The 20,371-nt window shown below is 31.5% G+C and overlaps 1 protein-coding gene across 3 annotated transcripts in view; it reads left to right on the forward strand.

Moving 5' to 3' along the window:
- Positions 1 to 2,065: 2,065 nt before the first annotated feature.
- Positions 2,066 to 20,371, forward strand: part of LOC100167808 — a 100,789-nt gene continuing 82,483 nt past the window's right edge. Inside the window, exons 1-2 of one of the 3 annotated variants that reach the window (XM_003240249.4) lie at positions 2,066 to 2,735; positions 16,969 to 17,014. The gene's annotated coding sequence lies outside the window, so the exon portion shown is untranslated. The remainder of the gene's footprint in view (positions 2,736 to 16,968; positions 17,015 to 20,371) is intronic. The other 2 variants (XM_016802418.2, XM_029488343.1) reach the window with 2 other exon arrangements.

The raw sequence follows: 20,371 nt of genomic DNA on the forward strand, positions 1-20,371 counted from the left end.
TGTTACCACACAAGTATATAGGTTTTTTCACATAGTTATTTCCTATCAGCTGACAATTTGACAGTTTTTATTAAATTCCGTTGGAGTTTCTCTCCGTAGCACATAATAATTCATAACGCGCCCAAATACCGTTCGGTATCGCTGGTGCCCGGTATCGGGTGGTATGTGAGGATATATAATAACGCCGGTTAAAAAAACCTATACATACCACGACCCCGTTTTGCGGTATAACAATAATATTATAAATATTATGAATTTCATACGTAGCCCGTAGGTATATAATTATAGGCAAGTATTGACTATACATTGTTTCCTTATATTAGTTATATTAATTATTAAGTTGTATTGGACGCAGACGACGATTATAAATTATAATACCTACCACGGAATAAGACAATTATATACTTAAATAAAATTATTGTATCAACGATCGTACAATATGGATTCGCGTGACACGCAGACAGACAGCCTCGGGGGAAAAAAAATTCACATCATTATAGTATTAAAAATGTATACTGAAGGGTATAATACACATGTATTTTTTTATGATGAAAGGGAGGGGGTAGAGGAAATTATAAAAACAATTGACATTTTACGTTACAAACCCTAAGCGTCTATTTTTGGCCTTGGCGATATCAATTTCTCTATAATATTATATATGGGTATATCTTTATGTTACACAATATTCCGAACTCACACACGTGAATAATATCTGATATAATATATTATATTATAGTACATTAGTACCTATAAACCATCTCTTTCTGACAGGGACGTATCCAGGGGGGGGTCCATGGGGTCTGGACCCCCCGAAATTTTTGTGTACCGTTTATAAAAAAAAAAAAAAAATGTTTTTTATATCAATTAAGCATAAAAATTGTACTAACATTTATTTCGACCCCCCCCCCCCCCCCCCAAAAATAAAATCCTGGCTACGTGCCTGCTTTCTGATTTACATTAATTAACTTACATAATTTTCAGTGGCACAACTATACAGCTGGGGTGTTAGAAGGCGAATCCCCGAATCTGAGTTTCCCGTCTTTATAATTTAAAACACCTGTAGCTTTAACAATTAATGTAATATTATTTTTTAAGAATTTATTATAGGTTCACGTTTTTTTTCTTATCTTGCATTCCAATTTATCGTATTATATTGGCATATTCAATATTGCATTGAGCTCCATTACATCTTATCCCCGGGAGTTTGGAAATATGTGAACGTACATAATATAGTTTTTCATCGATGAGCGAAGGTTAAAAAAATTGGTTAAGAAGTGGTATGGAACAGCAGCTACGTTTCACCAGCTCCCATAGGTATCATGAAATATAAGAACATCAAAAGAGATTTGGTTAATGAAATTAAGATAAAAAAAATATCAATCACTTTTTCCCACACGGGCGCAGAAAGTTTTGTTTATCAATTTCATATTAAGTATACAATAAGGTATTTGAAAAATAAAATAAGTTAACATTTTTAAAAAATAATATCACATGAACATAATATTATTGTAATAGTCGTAATCAATTAAACATTGGTAAAACTAAGCAATGACGTGTAATGTCGAGGGTAGAGATCGTCACGGTTCCGAGAGCTTTTCAACATTATTATTGTAGCACTCCCACGACTTGAACTTTAGTTGCGGCACTGAATACATTTGTGTTTTTATTATTATATTGATATAGGATTGAAGAATGACAGTTATTATTATAGGGAAACTCCCGGAAAATCTCGCCCCCCCCCCCCCTAAGAACCCCCCTGCAATTATGGTTTATACACAATAAAACGAATATTTATGTTATTTATTATAATATCACGAAACGCGCCGAAGGAAGTCGTATGGCGGCGGGGCTGGAAAGACTTTGAAAAAACCGTCTTTTCGGTCGCACGTGCGCGTGCGTGTTGTGGCACGACTGCGAGCGAGTGAAGAGCGAGAGCGAGCGAGGCCGATCCCGATTCCCGACCGCCGCGCATCCACCACCGCCGCCGATGCCACCCACCGGCAATAAACGCCGTCGACGGCGACCGACACGACACCGGCCGGCCGGTTAACCGTACCGAGTCGGTTCGTGAGCGCGCGGCGGCAGTTCGTCCGGCATCACCGTCGCCAACGCTTGTCGCTGTGCTCCGTTCGCGACCGCGTGTGTTTGCATCCCGTTCGTGCGTGCGATCGTTTTTCGTCGTCGTACACTCGCGCGCGTCCCATGTGCATCTGATTCGTGTCGTCTTGTGGAGTGCGATCCATTTTATAAATATTTCTCGTCGGTTCAGTTGTTTTTGGAATTGTTTTTAGAAACGTTAGAAATCGCGTCCGTCGATCGTATAAATCGTTGACACTCGCTACACAAATCGGATACGACAACCGCGAGTGTCTAGGACTCTCCGGACGAATATTTCCCGCTTAAGCCGGTGAGTGCCCTCTGTTGAAATAATATTGTTACCGTCGTCTTTGGCACCGTGGAATGACGATAATATCGTCGTCGTCGACACGTCTTGACGACGGTTCTAGCAGCCACGTCTCCCGTTAACCGTCTAAGCGTTACGATTTCGCGGCCGAAACGCCACTTACTCACTCGTCTCTCGCTCGCTTACTTTTACTCCGCCTGTACTACTATTATTAAGGTCGTTCTAATACCGGAGAAGTGGTAACCTTCATCGCGGGTTACCTTTCGTCGTCGTGAATTCGGCGCCGTCGTCACGTCACACGTCCGTTGTCGGCGACTATAGCTACGCCGACGTAAGTACGTCGTTAACGTTGTAATATTATGATCGTAGGTATTTTGAAGAAAAAAAAACCGTTTACGTTGAAAATAAACCTACTCTGTCCTTAAAAATAATAATTTGAATTTTAAATTTAACGACTGCGACGGTATTATTGTTGTGCCTTTTGGTACGTATATCCGCGATCCGAACACCTGTCCCCCGCGTGTCATCGCCACGGCAATTGGACCGGTACCGTCCGCGATGCGCGAGGGGACGGTAAAAAAACACCAACCGCCGAACCGCCGTTTTCTACGCGGAGTCTGGTCGTCTCGACGGGTGTTCGAGCGGCGGTACGACGACAGACAACCATAATAATTATTGAACATTACCGTGGTTGGCGTAGGTAGTTGACGACAATGTTGGTCTGACGGATTTTGTTGAATGTGCGGTCGACTTGACGGAAGTTATGTGCGCTTGAGAAATGTATAAAATGTGAATAATTCACTTTGCCGCGGTGTTCGCAAAAATGCGTTCAAAAATACCAGTTGGGTATTAATGCCTAGTAAAAAAATAATAATCTGTGGCTATATTAAAGATAATGTGGAAAGACGTTATATTTTATTTATAGACTTCGACCGTTGACAGCAACCGCACGGCACACTGGTTATATATAGATATGTTTTTGTTTATATTGGATTGCCTACGGCGGTTTAATCGATTTATATAAATCGTTTTCGATTCACAGTACGATTTCTAAGAAACTGCGCGTCAACACTATACGTCTATTCGGTCGATTTTTTTCTAGTTTGAACACTAGTAAGTACACGTTTTGGGAGTTGTTGGTAGGGGGGAGGGGGGGCAACAAGAAGTCACCGTGACATCGCAGTAACTGTTGGCTGATAAATCCCCTTGCATTACCCGTGTGCATTGTGTGCACATTGATAATATTATTATACTGTATAATGGTTGTGCATAATCATACGTAGCCCGCGTGACTCGACTGCGTTCACTATAAAAACGATCGGGTTTTCTCGGATTTCGATACCCGCTTGCCGAAGAATTTCGATAAGACTCGATTATTATAATGTTCCGTGATTATTACGACAACCATAATATTATTATTGTCTGATCGTCTACGTTTTATGACATTGAGACGTAATATTTTAGACGTTATTCCGCCTGCGCGCACTAAAATTAAACCCATCGTTTATTATTAGCGTACAATATAGAACCGTAAAATAATGTCGCGCACGCGCGTTTGGAGCATGAAATAAAATGTCGTACGCGTCGCTGTTTTGAATTTATTGGATTTCTGCGGCGTTGGGTTTGGTGTTTGATGTCTGAACACTTCTGTACGAAAAATGAAAATAATAATATTAAAACGCCACACACGACTCTTAGAACGACTTATGTAAAATAAATGACAGTTTTAATACCGATCGTCCTGACAATAATAATATATTCCATGCGAGCCACTTGTATTTCGTAGGTATAATATTAGTATTATTATTACGTTATTTTATTACTTTATTATCGTCGGCATTCGCTGGTGGATGATAATAATAATAATAATAATAATAATAATAACAATATAGTAGCGTCATGTACGTACATGTCTCCGACTGAGAGGTCGGTTGACGTATATTACTATTATCAGAATATTATTACAAATAATTGATCGTAGACGTAAAATATAAATACGGTCTTTAATTTTAGAGTAGAAGTGTAGTCGTTCTTGAATCATTATGAATATTCAATGCACCTACCTTACCTACCTAACCTAACCTATACTCCATTCAAGTCAAGAACCGTACTCGACGTAGCGTTTTAATAATATAGTGTTCAGTATTTAGTATGACGGTTTTGCATATTATTATAAGCTCTTAATAATATTGTATCATCCGTCTTATCTATTATTATTATTATTATTATTATTAATTATTATCATTGTGTTTTACATGCCGACCGTTTTAACATTTAGTTACGCAATACGTCATACATTCATCTATATAGGTACCTGAAATAAATTTAAATTGCACAGACGTAATATTGTGTTTTTTCACTTCTGTGCATCTGATTTTAAAAAACTCAAAATCGCGCAATAGGTATGTATATTTTGAGATTTGTCGTTTTAAGACCGTAAGTAATTTATCGGTTCAAATGTAGTTTTGCCATGGAGTGTTTGTCGGAACAACACCATCTTCAAACAAGGGCGTAACTTAAGTACCGCCTTAAACAAACCAATATTATGATAACGAAAAAATATTATCATATTGTGCGCGATATGAACTCACATAATTTAAAGGCGCGTTCAGACGCAAATAATCGAAACGAACCTCACAATTAATTTGGATTTTTAAATACAAATGTATTTCCAAACAAATCTAAAAGATAATAATAATTGTGAATTTATGACTTAATTGAGTTGTAAATATTTGTAATTAAGGAAATACATATTAAAAAATACATCTAAAAGCCCCTTCGACGTACTTTTCGCATGCGGCTTTTTGTCAGCCCCATTCCACGAGACAAATACGTGACCAAACGATAAGGCATTTGTTTTTTGATTATAATGATTTAAAAAATAATAAATAAAAATACCATAGCTACTGTTACCGCGGGCCTTCGTCGAAAATAGGTCCACGTGGGGCTTTCCTTTGATGTGGAGACCGCTTTCTAGCTGATTGGAAATTTTGCGGCGAGGCATCCAAAATAGCCCCAGAAAACTAATTTGTGACGACACACGCTCAATCTGTACACGCCTTAAAGAGAAAGTGTTTTTCAAAAATTGTATTTCCCATATTACAATTTACAAAGCAGGAAAGTCACAATAATGCACAATTATTATCGAGATTATTATTATATTTTTTAGATTTGTTTGGAAATACATTTGTATTTACAAATCCAAATTTATTGGGGAATTGGTTTCTGGATTATTTGCTGTTTTTAAACAAATATAGATGGTACTTTATGTTTTATTGTTCGACCATCAAATTTGTTATAATATTTATGATTATATTCTAGAGCTAGTAGTTGGTACTCACGTATTATTCGATGGGCTTTGATATTTTTAATAATTCAAATATGTATCAATATTGTGTTGCATGCACAAAAAATGTAAGTACTTACCTATAAAATGTGCTGATACTGATGGCGTTGGGTGGATCTCTGGAGATATAGGATATGTCCTCGGTTATTCCTTTATATTTGAATTTTGAACGTGTAACAATACATCTATTACAATACACCTCGAAATACACCTATCCTGAGTAGAACTTACTAAAAAAATGTAAATATTTAGTGAAGTAAAAAACTCATCGTTGATTTTTAGATGTAAAAAGGTAGGGTGGGCAGTATTTAAAATACAATTATAATATCTTGTATTTAGTATTTACTAGGTCTTCGTCTAAAGTATTTTATATCTTATATTTAAATACTAATTTAATGTATTTAGTATTTTAAACAACAAAATAATTCAATTAAATGGGTATTAAATACTTTTACCCCGGATGAACGAATGTTTTTAACGGTCAGCTTCATTCATTCTCCGAGTAGCTCAAAACTTTCAGACCATAATTTTGAAAAAGAAATTATTTTTGAAGGGTAACCGTCAATTGATTTTCACTAATAAATAATAATTATATAATTTATAATAAAAATATAATAATTTTTTTTTTCAAATGATTTTTGTATTTTGTATTTAGGTACTTATTGAAATCTATTAGGTATATTAAAAATTATTTTTATATCTTTTATTTATTATTTTATTCGATGAAAATTGATGTATTTAAAATTGTATTATTCTGCCCACCCTTGATCGTAGGTACTCGCAAATATATTTAAAAGTATTTTTAAACGTGAAAAATCGTGTTGTATAATACTTATCCGATATGCCTCTAAATAATACTCCCATTGTGCCATTGTCTTGTATGGTATTTTTCCGAATACGAAACTGAGTTATACGGCCAAATTGTATTGCTTTTGGTTTAAAGTGTATATTTTCCATATAATTATATACCACTGTATACCCAAACCGCATTAAACGCACAACGCATTCACTGTATACATTTTATTTGTGTTGGGCTAATAATCTTAAAAGTCGATGCTGTAATAAAATGTCCAAAACAAAAAAATAAAATACTTATGTTTTGGTTTCGTAACGCGGTGCACTGTGAATTTCGCGGGATATTGTAAAATCCGTCCGGAAGAATAGCTGACCTGGCGGGTGTGTAAACGTAAACGATTTCACACTGTTTATGATATTGCTTATGAGGCGTTTGCGTGATGTTAACCAAAACACAATCATTCGGCCATAGAAATACGTTACACGTTACTTGTCTATATATATATAAGAAACAAAATGTTTTTGTAAGTATAATATATACGCATATAATATATGTCTATTCTTTGAAAACGTACTGTCTCGTGAATTTTAAAATAAAATCTTTTCTAGTAGAATAACTAGATTCTCGTATCATAATAATGATTAAAATTGATTTATCGAGTGATATATTTAGGGATTTGTAACGTAACAATAATTATTCGACATGTTGTCTTATCGATTTTTCTCTATTGTGTGAACATTCTTTTGGGTAATGTCCCTATTTAAATTTGAAATGGATAAAAAAAATAAACTACATAGCTAATAATAACCGTCGTCTTTTACACTGCTTCGTCTCTGGGGGAGGGGATATCCTCCTCGTCGTTCGTGTGTGTGTGAAAAGATATTTTTGAAGGTCTGGCAGAGGACAATGAGAAAAATGCTTACACCGTACCTACTACCTACTCAGTGCAAATAACTGAAAAACACGTTTCAGTTTTTGAACGTTATCGAGCGATATTATAAATGCTGTTCCAGTCTTACCAAATATTGTTGTGGAGGGGGATCGGAATCGTGTGATATATTATTATTTATTACTGTCAATATTATTGTCTCCGTCATAAAATGATGGCGTATAATAATATTATAATATAACAGACAATGTAATTCTATTAAATATTTTAAAATCCTATTTCAAATAATATGGAGGAGGTGAAAATGTCTTGCAAGTATAAATTTAGATTACCTTAAGTAGTTGATTTCTACATTTTGTGCAATACTACAGATATAGTATCTATGAGTACTTCAATATACAGATTTATAATAATACCTAAATAACCTATAACCTATATTTATATATACCTAATATTCTTTTAAACCGAATACTTAGGCTTAATCTTGTTTGTAAATAATTATGGATGTATAATATTATACAAGGATATAATATTATGAATTTGTATTATCATCATAACGTTTCTATAAATATTTTAAAGTTCTATGTTTTAAAAATGTTATGAATTAAAAAGTTTTTGTACCGATTTTTGCCCTTGTTTGGCTAATTGTTCACCGTTGTTCTAATATATTATTATTTATTATAGTAGGAAACTATACCAACTTTACTACTTCTTCTAAGTGTACATATATATATAAACTTTTAACCCTTATTTTATACTCAAAACTATAAAAATATACTTTCGTAATATAAACAAAATATTATTGTCACCAAAGGTGAAATAAAAACAAAGAAAATAATATGTTCCTACAGTTCATAAAAAGTCTTGCATTTATTATTTATTTTACTCTGATTTTACCGAGGATTTTACTCTGATATTACTTACTACCTTTGCAATTGAATAATTATTTTATTTTTTTTAACAGCTTACGTCTATAAGTTGTGATTATCTAGGTACTAATTTTGCTTACTGAAATAACTCCGTCGGATGTATTTATAATTATCTCATACCTAGTCTGTTAAATACTTGGTATTAGGTACTTTGGTACCTACATTTATTTCAAAGGTATTTTTATTATAGATTTAATTTGGTTCATTTATTTTTACCTAAATCGTGCATTAAATAACGTGTCAATCGTTCTTTTTATTTCTAAATAGTCTTAAACAAACAGAATGTCAGCTTTAATTTCAGTTAGCTATTACCTAATGTAACTTTTTCATTGGTTGTAAAAATTTGATTTTCTCACATTTTCTCTGTAAACTCACATGAAAATATTTTACTATTATTATAATAATATGTAGTTATATATTAGTGGCGGGTACAAGGGGAGGGGTTAAAGAGGCTCCTCCTTGGGCTGTCTTTTTTACGTTATTTTTATTATAATATTTGGCTAAAAAAAGTAAGTAAATTAATTTTTGAAATTCGCGCCCCCTTAGGTAATTACTGGATTTGCTATTGGTATTTATAATGTAATTATTATAATAGAATGTTGGTGATTAAAAAAAAAACCCATGTATTGGTATTATCCCGTTTGTAATTTCTTTGATTAATGTTGAGTAAGTTTGATTAAATTTACTACTTATAAGTACCTATAATAACTGATAAATTAGCTACCTACAGTTATTAGATTATTAAAATAATTGCAAAGCTCCTTAAAAATGTAAATGTATATTTAAAAGTCGCTTTAGTAAAATGGTATGCGTTCCGCGGATATTCTGTTGCGCATTCCTCATAAATACTTTTTAATAATGTATACCTCGAAATATAACTATCGTTTCCTACGGTTTCACGTCGTATATTTACGATGTTCGTATAAAAAATATAATATTATATAGGACTTAGGGATACAGTATTTTCGTATTCAAAGGACTACCTATACGGAGCGCCTTATGGCATTCGACATAATTTCATGGTGTTGAGTTACTCGTTTTATTATTTACTCATTTACAAATAAAAATGGGAGGGGTGCGTGTGAGAAGGCTTTTCGGTGTAACGAATGCTACATGTCCAATGAAGTGTGTAAATAATGCAAATATTATGTTTTCTCACGTCTGTTATCGTCCAACGAAGCACATATGTAGACACGAATTCTACAGTACCTATGGAATAAAATATTATATTCGCCCCCGAAACGGTAAACTGCAGTAGGCACTTACAATTATATACGGTACACAATGCGTTCATTATTCATTGCAAATTATCGAGCGTCTGTTGGAGCGCATTGCCTGATGAATTTCTTTATATAACCAATAATTAATCATATCAGTAATACACTTATATATTATATGAATCATACTGATATATATATATATATTAGTGTATAGTTATAGAGAAATAATTGAACAATCGATTTGTCAACCGATGGGCTAATTACTATATTTGTCTCGGTTCGCATGGGATTATTTATTTTTTTATTCGTCTACTTTTCGTCCCCTAAGGCCACGAGTTCGATTAATCGAAACGGTAGGATGCTCCTGCAGGTTTTAATTCCGCATCCATTGTCGTCACCGCCGGTCGTCCAAGACGCATGTGAGTCGTTCAATCAACCGGCTTTGTCATGTACTCCAACCGAAAGAGTGGAGTGTTGTAAAAAAAAAATACCACGCGTCTCTAATGCAATCTGGACCAAACCCTCGTATTATAGTTGTGATCGGGGAAGGGGGGGGGGGGGTTCCTTTCCTCGTTTTTCCGCTACAAACACTATAAACATGAAAAACTGTTATGCACACATATTATAGGTACCCACACAGTATAGGTACAGTGTTAATATTATATTATATGCAGAGAGATTATTTTATTGTATAACACGCATTATTTCAAAAACTATAAATGTTTTTGAAAATATTTTTATTCACCCAGTTTCATGTTTGCAAGTTTTTACCTATTGTCCATATAAAATGTTTGATGAACGATTATATCTCGGATTATATATATATTTTTTTAATTAAAATTTTTTTTATGCAATTTGAAGTAGGTAAGTATCTGAATATACTAGGTATACCTAGTGTACCTAGTGTACCTAAGTACCTAGTGTTATACCGATGAGTGACAACACTAAGTTTATATTTGATGAATAACAATTATACTTGTTATAGTGACATTTTATGGATTTTTAGTTTTTTTAATGTTGACGTGTCATTTCAAAAAATAATAGGTACAAACCAATACATTTTTTTTTTATGCATTTAAAGTATAAATAAGGTGTGAAGTGACAGGGGATTATCCCCCACAATAAGTATTGTTCATCAGTTTATCTAAATCGATATTGAAACATGCCATAATATACCTACGAATTTTCTTTTCGTTAGTTTGAAACTATAATACCAAGGCTAACATACCTAATCATTGAAATGATCAACCAGAATAATCAAATTAAAGTTATAGGTGGCTAAAATTAAATGTGAATCGTGAATAGGTACGTACTACTACGTAGCAGTGTGCCATATACACATAAAGTACCTACACCAAAAGCTGTACATTTTCATGACAATTTTTTTCATATAGACTTCGTAATTATTTATATTTTTAAATTATAGGCAATTTGTTAATTATACATTTATTCAAAAAACACTTATAACTTACTTATGAAATAAAAATAATAGCTATTTAGTATATTTTATTACTTAAAAATGTCGGTGTTATAAATTTAAAAAAATATATAAATATAAATTATGATATATATTTATATAAATTTTCATTTACCACTAATTGTTATTATCACAGTTCTTATTAATGTTACTAAACACGTAAAATTACAAATTTTTAATACTATTATTATTTATTACAAATAATGACGAAGTTGGAATCGTGACTGCGGCCTATGCCTACCTCTACCTACTAGTATTCCTGTATGGTGTACCTACCCTAGTTCGGTAGAAACAAAAAAAAATTGAAAAATTGAAAGAACTTGAAACATTTCAGTCGTTGAAAATTTTTTATGTTGCTGAAAATTTTCAAGCTTACAGTTCAAAGTCACCTGAAAACACGAATAATATATATTATATGCTATTTCGTCGTGGCGCAGATTACCAAAATTACCTTTTAGGTGTGGCAAAAATTACATGCAAATTTTTTTTTTATATATATTGGTGTAAATTAAATACGTGCCTATTGGTGCCTATATGCCAATAGGTGGCGCAAATTACAAGCACCCAAGGTCAGGCGTGCATCAATGTAGTGCGAAACGGGTGACCAGGTTATCACAATGGGCATTATGGTATATGGTTGTTGGAGTTTTTTTTCACTGTATTGGTGTACGTCCAGCCATAATTAAATTGTCGCAATACCTCCTCTCAACCTAAAATAACCTAACCAGCTATAACTAGGTACTAAAATTAAATAGACTTTTATACAGTTTTATACCTTCCTGATATTTATATACATACCGATATAATATATTTATTATGAAAATATACTTAAAAGAAAAATATAGTTCGTACAATCTCCCTACCTATCCAATTCATTTTGTACGACTTCAACTTTTTTAATTTACATTCCTATCGGAGATTTAAAATTTTAAGAAATCTTCTTAAAATTGGCAGAAAATTAAATCTGTAATTAAGATTACTTTTATCGAAGTTTGACATGCTTATATTGGATTGTGATCGGAAACTTATTGGTGTAACGTATCAAATCTAAAGTTTTTGAAACATTTAATCTAACGATATTTGGTTGCATAAAAATTCTATACATATAAATTATAAATATATTATATATCTATATATAACCTCATTGAATGTAAGAAAATGGCCCATCCTTTTGTAAATGACCTTTGTAACACTAAAAAATATTCACTCAAGTTCTGTACTTCTCAAACTTTAGTAATAATTCACGCTTACCGGAGAACAGCTTTGTAGAAAGTTTCTTTCTCCTTGTGTAACAGTATTTTGCCAAGATAATGATGAAAGATTGTTTCCTATCTAAAATATCCTCGAAAATATCTAATAAGCACAAATTAAGATCTTATTTTAGCATAACTCCAATCGTACATTTTTTTTAAAGTATATTTTTATTGCTCGTTTTATATGTATAGCTTAGATAATATATAGTATATATAATATATAATATATAGCCCATAACTCTGCTCGGAATTAAATTTTTTTTAAAGGTGTTAGAAACCAGACAGCTGTATGTACCCAAATTTCACAGCTCTGCTGTCCAGATGCAAGAATTGAGTCGGTCATATACTCGTACATAGAAAATGTCAACTAGGGGATCGTGATCGATTCACCGATGTTGAACCCGATGAAATCTATTCAGTAGTTATATAGAGCATTACATCGGCAAAAAAAAACACTAGGTACTTAGTTTTATTTTATCTTTATAAATGAAGTTTTTATTATAAAGATATTCACAATTTTGGATTGGTTTCTTAGTAATTATATTCAATCAATTTAGCCCTCTAAATTACTATTTACCATACAATATTAGTGTTGAAAATATGCTTAATTAATTGAGTTAGGGTTAGTAATTAATATAGCTTTGAAAGTTATCGGAATACTGCGGTTCATTGAGTTATGGTTAATGAAATAATGAAAAATGTTTTTTCATTGGGTTGTTTATTATTGGACAGTCCTTTTTCTAGAAATATTTCAAATTATACTATTATGTATTTTTTTTCTTTAAGGAAAATTGTATTTTCTATGATACATAGCAAAAGTAATATTTTATCAAGAGGATGTCGTACCTTGTGCCTTATCTCCTCTGCATTCTTACTCACGCGTAACATAGCAAATATACTTATCGGATTCTTACTATACCGTTTATTTATAGTTAATATTATAGAAAATTTACTTATTATCTTGCTTATTATCGAATTTGTAGAGGATAATATAAACTGAGCTTGAGCAAAGCGTTTTTTCCATGTTTTTTTAATCGTAAAACGAGTTTTATGGATTTGAAAAAAATTGTATTATTTAAGTACCTACTTTTAACTTATTTTAAAATAAAAAAATGAATAAAAAACTCTTCACTCGAGCATAGCTGTTTATATTCCCTAAAAATTCGATAATAGGGAAATTTTCTCAACTATTAACTATAAATAAACTAAAGTTAAAGGTTCAGTTTCCCTTTAGCGTCAAACTAAACAGTGAAGCACTGAGACAGTCAAGCGTCGTGACTCGTGACGCCGACCTATGGACCGGACCGGTAGTGACGTTAGACGCTGCAGGGAATACTTACCTTAAGAATCCGGTATTTTGCATGGATTTGCCATGTTATACGTGTCCTACGTGTGTTAGACTGGACATGTGGATGCGGGTACGAAGTCCTCGTGATAAACTTTTGAACTTATAAAATATTATTTTAGATTAATACATTTTATTATTTGGTAATCAAACATATTATGTATAAAGAAGTCAAACCTACTCAAACTGTTCACCGCGTTTAACGTAATGCGACCACGTAATGATGTTGAATAAAATATGTAATATTCAATAAGTTTCTAGCCATTTTATTGTTTTCAAGAAAAACATTTCTTAGGTTCAAATTCTGAATTTCTGTAACATAATTTCTTATTAACTGAATAAAACATTTTCTATGGATTTTACATTCGCATATATATTTATATAATGCCTTAATATATACCGTCAACCTGAGTAAAATACAGTAGAAATCTTGGTATAGTAAAAGTTTTATTCGTTTTTTAACTGAACATTAAGTTATTTAACAATCAACTAGGTAGGTATATTATATTCTAAGATTACTAATAATAAATAATAATATCTTAATTTATAGATAGAATGCATGCAACCTATTGCAGTTCTATTGGACTGTGGTTTTCGCAACAATTTCAAAAGGTATCTTTTTTAAACTATGTTAGGTTTATGTTATAATTTATGGGTAAATTAATTTTCTATAAATTCTGCAGGTATTAAAACCCATGTAATATTCCATTTTTTAAAACTAATAACTACATTATGCAATGTTTGCGAGGTGCTGCTAACATGAGTATTATGTGCTATATATTATTATTATATATTTTCTAAATTTGTCATTTAACAGTCCGTACATAGGTAGTTATAAATAAATAACAATAACACGTTTACTTATCTATTATGGGATATGAAACTTAAACAAGGATTAAAATTTCATTTTTTTAAATTGTATGTACATTGTACACATTTATTATAATTAATTACCTACATCAGCCATCACTATTTGTAAATGACAAATAGGTATTATTATCATAAAGTTTTACCTAATAATAAATAATTATTTAACATTTACAAATAGTCGAGTTAAGATTCAAAAATGATGCAAGTACCACCTTCCTATTTAAAAAAAAATGCAGGTAGCTTAAAGACATTTTCCGGAAAACTATTTAAGATGGTTACAATTTTTTATTTAATTTACATTCAATAAAATAAGAAATGAAAATAATTGTAAAATGTTAAACTAAATGTATCAAAGTGTATGATGAATTACCAAATGTGTAGAACAATTAAAAAATAGCTCATTTCTTAATGAATTAATCTTATTCTGTATTTAACAACTTTAGATGCGCAAATTTAAAAGTTAATAAATATATTTTGACAGTTTTTGAAATACTTAGCAAGAAAAATGTTCTAAATTTAAGACCTCCGGTTTAAATGTTAAGTTTTAATGTTAAAAATAAGTAGTTGTAACTTGTATTGAATAAATAAAAAATTACAAATTTGTAAAAGTCCTCAGAAAAAAAACTAAAAGAATTTTTTCATATTTTAACTTATAAAATATTGAAATAAATCGTTTTAAATTTTAATCCTCCCAAATAATTTAGATACTGAATTGTATAGACATTAAAAATACATCCATCAAATAGGTGTACCTATCACCCGGTGTATAATATTTTTTTAATTATCAACGACAGATGTGCTGTATATTTTTGTATCGCTATTTACTAGAATAAAAATTTAAAAAATTTTCATCATTCTTCACTATATCATCAATACGTTCAATACCCTTTTACAGTATTATACTATTATATCTATATTTTGCATTGTTTATGCAAATGCTTATATTTTACAATAATATGATAATTTCATCATTCTAAACAATAATATTGAAGCCTACCGAGAAGCCTACTTATTTGGCTCATCATCCAATTAAGGAACGTTGTAAAAACATTAATACCCAAGCACGTAGTATCGGTGTACAAACCACTATATGTATATATATACCCAGTTGGCCCATATTTAAGGCTACGAACGTCGAAACCAAAAGCATACACTTAAAACCCGTGCAACAATTTTACCGTGCTTTCCCTAATTTAAACTGTTTTGCGGGGTTGTTGCATACAGGACCAGGCGAAGGGGTTAACGGGCCGAGGGGGTCCATTAAACCCTTAACGTGAGGAGGATCGTAAATCCCCACAAGAAGCATTATCATCATAGCCACATATTATGGTCACTGCAAACACCAAGTGGACGCGATGAAATATGACCGAGTTTTTTTTGTTTTTATTTTTAATAACAGTATTATTTTTATACTTGCAGCACATATGAACCGACTCCCATGGGAATGTTTGTCAACGTCATTTAGTTATCCCTATGGCTAACGTGTTTTTCTTTTCTCTTGACAATTTATATATTTATTTATATTTATTCATCCTAAAACCAACAAAACTAATAAAGTAAAATAAAAATAACAAGAGATTTTTGGATATAAACGTAATTTATTTATTGTAATAAATGTTTTAAATTGTGTTCAAAATATCTACAAGTCGGTCTGAATATGTATTTAAAAAGCTAAAATAAATTATTATGTAGAAGTTTTAAATATATGAGTATATACCTAATTAAATTACTCGTAATATTATGTGTTATTTTTCACAATTTTATATTTTCCACTTTTTTTTTAACTTCTTTAGTTAGGTAAATAGAAAGATTTTAAGTAATAAATGAAACAAAATATAAAGTTTCTCGAGTTTCTTTTGTACATACAAGTACATGTCGTTCAGGATTAATAATATATGCATAGTGTTTTAAAAAAATATAGTCTTGAACATTGACCTACTAATTGGATATATTATTAATGACATTTTATAACTTTTGTTGTTTAACCTTCTATTGTCAATTATTAATCAAGCGTTACGATAAATTCCGAGAAAAATAATTCAATGAAAACGAAGAGTGTTCAAATGATTGTATTCTACTGGAGATTCTATATATTATATTATATTATCTCATTCTGTATATATATTGTGTCTACGTTTATATATACTATATAGTATAATAGTATATAGTATATTGGTACTAATAATAGTTACTTTTTAATAATAATGTAATAAAATGTACAGGTAGGTGTAGGAAAAACTTAAGTAATTTTATTCACTCAAGTTCTGTTTTATCGAGTGTTTTATATACTCTTTTTTTGACTCACTTTTTAATGCGTTCATCGATAAACCCGTTAAATTATTTATGTATATTAATCATAGATGTATTATAAATTCTATGAGGATTTTGTGTGTCTTATCATTATTTTATAATAATAAGTATTTTTTTTTTTATGTTTAGAAGTTACTGCGGAACTCAGGAATAATTCAATATTTGAAACCTATCGGTAAGTAATTTTTTTACGGTTTATTTGAAAATTAATCGGAATTTATGTTCGTATATCGATTCTGTAAGACGTGGGTACAATTTACACACGCGGGCATCACGTCCTCGTAAGATAATAACGAAAGTTGAGCAACAACAGTGATGCGTGTGTGGTGTGTTTCCAGATGATAACATTGCGTGCGTCGCGTATTTATATAATATGTTTAAATTGCTGTTGTTAGGTTGTTAAGGTTGTTTGCTCATAAACAGCGCCGAGTTTAATTTCCTTCGTCGGTATAATATCTAAAATATAGTTCGCTATTATATTATACGGACTAAAATATATATATAATATCCCGAGAATATCGCTTAATACTATTAACCTATGACCCAGGTAATGATTTATCAATTTCGGTAGCCGTAACGGCGTCTGTGTAGCTAGCTGATGCGGATACGTGATTCCATTTCCGACCCACTACTACCAAACCGCGTCCCCCTCACGTGTGCATATGCTGCGGTATATAGGTACAACGTGAATACGTGAGTCGTCAAAAGTTGTTGTGTGGAACACCGGCGAAAATCGCTTAATCGAATAAAGAGTGGAAAAACAACATAGGTAGTACGCGTAGGTATACCATTTATGTGTATTGAATTTGATTAGATAAATCGACTGCGCATTATTATCTATTATTATGGCTGCAGCGCGTTGGAGCTTTCTCCTCTAATAATATTTCAATGCTTTACTTACTCTATACATAATAATAATAATAATAATAATAATAATAATAATAATAATAATAATAATATATTATATAATAATATAATACGAGCGTGCATCACATTGTATACAATATTCGGTGCTCCTTATCTGCTTTGCTCGTTTATTGTTGTGTGTTCGCCGGAAGAAGAACTATAGAGGGAGCCCTGGTCGTAAAGTCAGTGGATAACGCGCGGACAACGCACATAAAAATGCGTTCTTTATGCTTTGTCCGGATACAAATCCTACCCGCCACCGATGTCCGATGCGATAATACCTAATAACCTTATGTAGGTGAACTACCGCTACTTCTGCTACAGCACTATCTGCAATATCTAGGGGGAAATAATTTTAGCGCGCCACTGACAAAATAATAATAAATATAATATACAATCGATATTATTATCTTGTGTCTGGAATAATATTTTATGCATCGTAAATACGTAAATGCAAATTGAATATTGTAGACGGCAAATTATTATATTATTAGGTATATTGTATTTTCAACTAGTACCTATTTAAGTTTATTATTATTTTAATTTGAGCATCATTATAATTATCACCCAATAGCCAGTGTGGCGAATGGAAGACATTGATGAATATAACTATAACTCTGCTGACTATAATACATGATGTTACTATTTATTATAATATTAAATGACTCGAATATTATAAATAAACATATTTCAGTTATTGCATGAATTGAATCGATGATCATGAAAACATTTTTATATAGTAACATACTAGACACTAGTAATCCATACTCGTCATTTGTCAACTAGATCCTACGTGTGAGCTCTTGACAAATTGTATGGTTAAAAATGTTATTATTCTAACGGGAATGATACCACCCCGACAATGATTGTACGTGTTAGCGCGAAGTTAACAGATCATGCGAAGTCATACCAACGAGCGCATTACCATGTTAAACGTGACCGTCATAAAAAAAAAACGGCAAGCAATAATATGATATTTTTTAAATATTTTTATGGTTCATTTTTTTTTTTATGTAAATAGTTAATACCGGTACAAACGAAATTGTCGATTGTTGCAAGCAATATGATTTACATAAAGTTCAACTACACAATTGGAGAGAAATAAATGTTGGTATTAACTTGAAACTATACAATGTTTTAAATTATATATTGTTTGTGAATATTCGCAGGATTTTCAAAATAAATCAATATCTAATATTTGTTTTTTAAGAAAAAATGAAAAATACAACGAATAAATATCGACAATACATACCTACCAAATTCATTTGATTTGACTAACAAAATTAATATTGATCAATGGTTCCCAAAGGACGTTTGAGCGTTTGTTTGCTATAGTTTTTATAATATTTTCCAAATTGTATTTCCATCTATAAAACCAAGACGGCGCGGCGACCTCGGAGTAGACCCTTTATATTATTCGATATACCCTCCAAAGTTCAGATGACTCATAAGTCCCCTTCCCAGTGGTCATTTCCCGTATGCGCCGAGGGGTAATGCGCGTGCATTTATCCGGAGTCCATAATAATAAGACTTTTCAGTCAGTTTCTTTTGTGTTTGCCGTTGACTTATTGCACACAGTCATTTGCAGAGAACCGATAAGACCTAACAGAGAAATGAACCAATACACGAATCCATCAGTTATATTATTATAAGGGGATTGTCTTACGAAACATAAACGATTTGTAATCTTACTAACTTCCTCTTATATTGTAGAAACCATTTCGTTGCGCTGATTAAGATTGAGATCGTGAATTTAAAATAAGTAGTACTTTCTAATGAAAAAAATTGTTATTTCTGTATGTCAATAATAAAACCTACCATTAAAATGTTTACGATGTTCCGTATTTATTGACTCAAGCCTAGATGAAAGGACAATAACGAAATACTGTGCGACCATAATTTATAGACTAGCGCTTCAAGATTTCATATTACGTGTATTTTGAATTACTGTATATTATTGTACATTTTTCAAAAATTGTTAATTTTTAAAAACCTTTAACAGCTTTTTAATACTTTTAAAAACACGCAATTTCCTATTAAGTCGAGCTACAATGGTGAGGCAGGTTAACAAAAAACATTGTAATTAATTATCTACCTGCTTTATAATGGTATAAAGTATTAAACATTTTTATTCTAACCTAATCCAATTAATCACAGTTCTTAATTTTTTTTTTCACTGGATGTTGTTTGTTTGAGTGTGTTATATCTTATGAACTAATAATATTATAAAATTAATATTACATGTCTCAAAACGACGGTGGCGTTTGGATTATTGGGCGTGAATATTCATACATTAGCATACTATTATGCGGGTGACATGATAGATTGGATAGTGATCAATAAATAAAAATCAACATTTAGATTAGAGGATTGCATAAATGTATAAATTATTAAAACCGTTGCTTTCAGTATTTTGATTTACATAACTTAATAAAATATACAGGGTGTTTCTGAAATGGATGAGATAACTAGTAGATATAGGCGTACTCAGTGTGATGGCCCAATGAAGATTTTTTTGAAATTTTTTTTCTATTTCAAAATTTGGGTTTATACGTATTATTATTAGAACATAATCTTAAATGTGAAAATAAATGGTCTAGTTGTATTTTTTGCAAAATTCTCATAT

The sequence above is a fragment of the Acyrthosiphon pisum genome, chromosome A1 (genome assembly GCF_005508785.2).
Source record: "Acyrthosiphon pisum isolate AL4f chromosome A1, pea_aphid_22Mar2018_4r6ur, whole genome shotgun sequence".
Classification (NCBI taxonomy): domain Eukaryota; kingdom Metazoa; phylum Arthropoda; class Insecta; order Hemiptera; family Aphididae; genus Acyrthosiphon; species Acyrthosiphon pisum.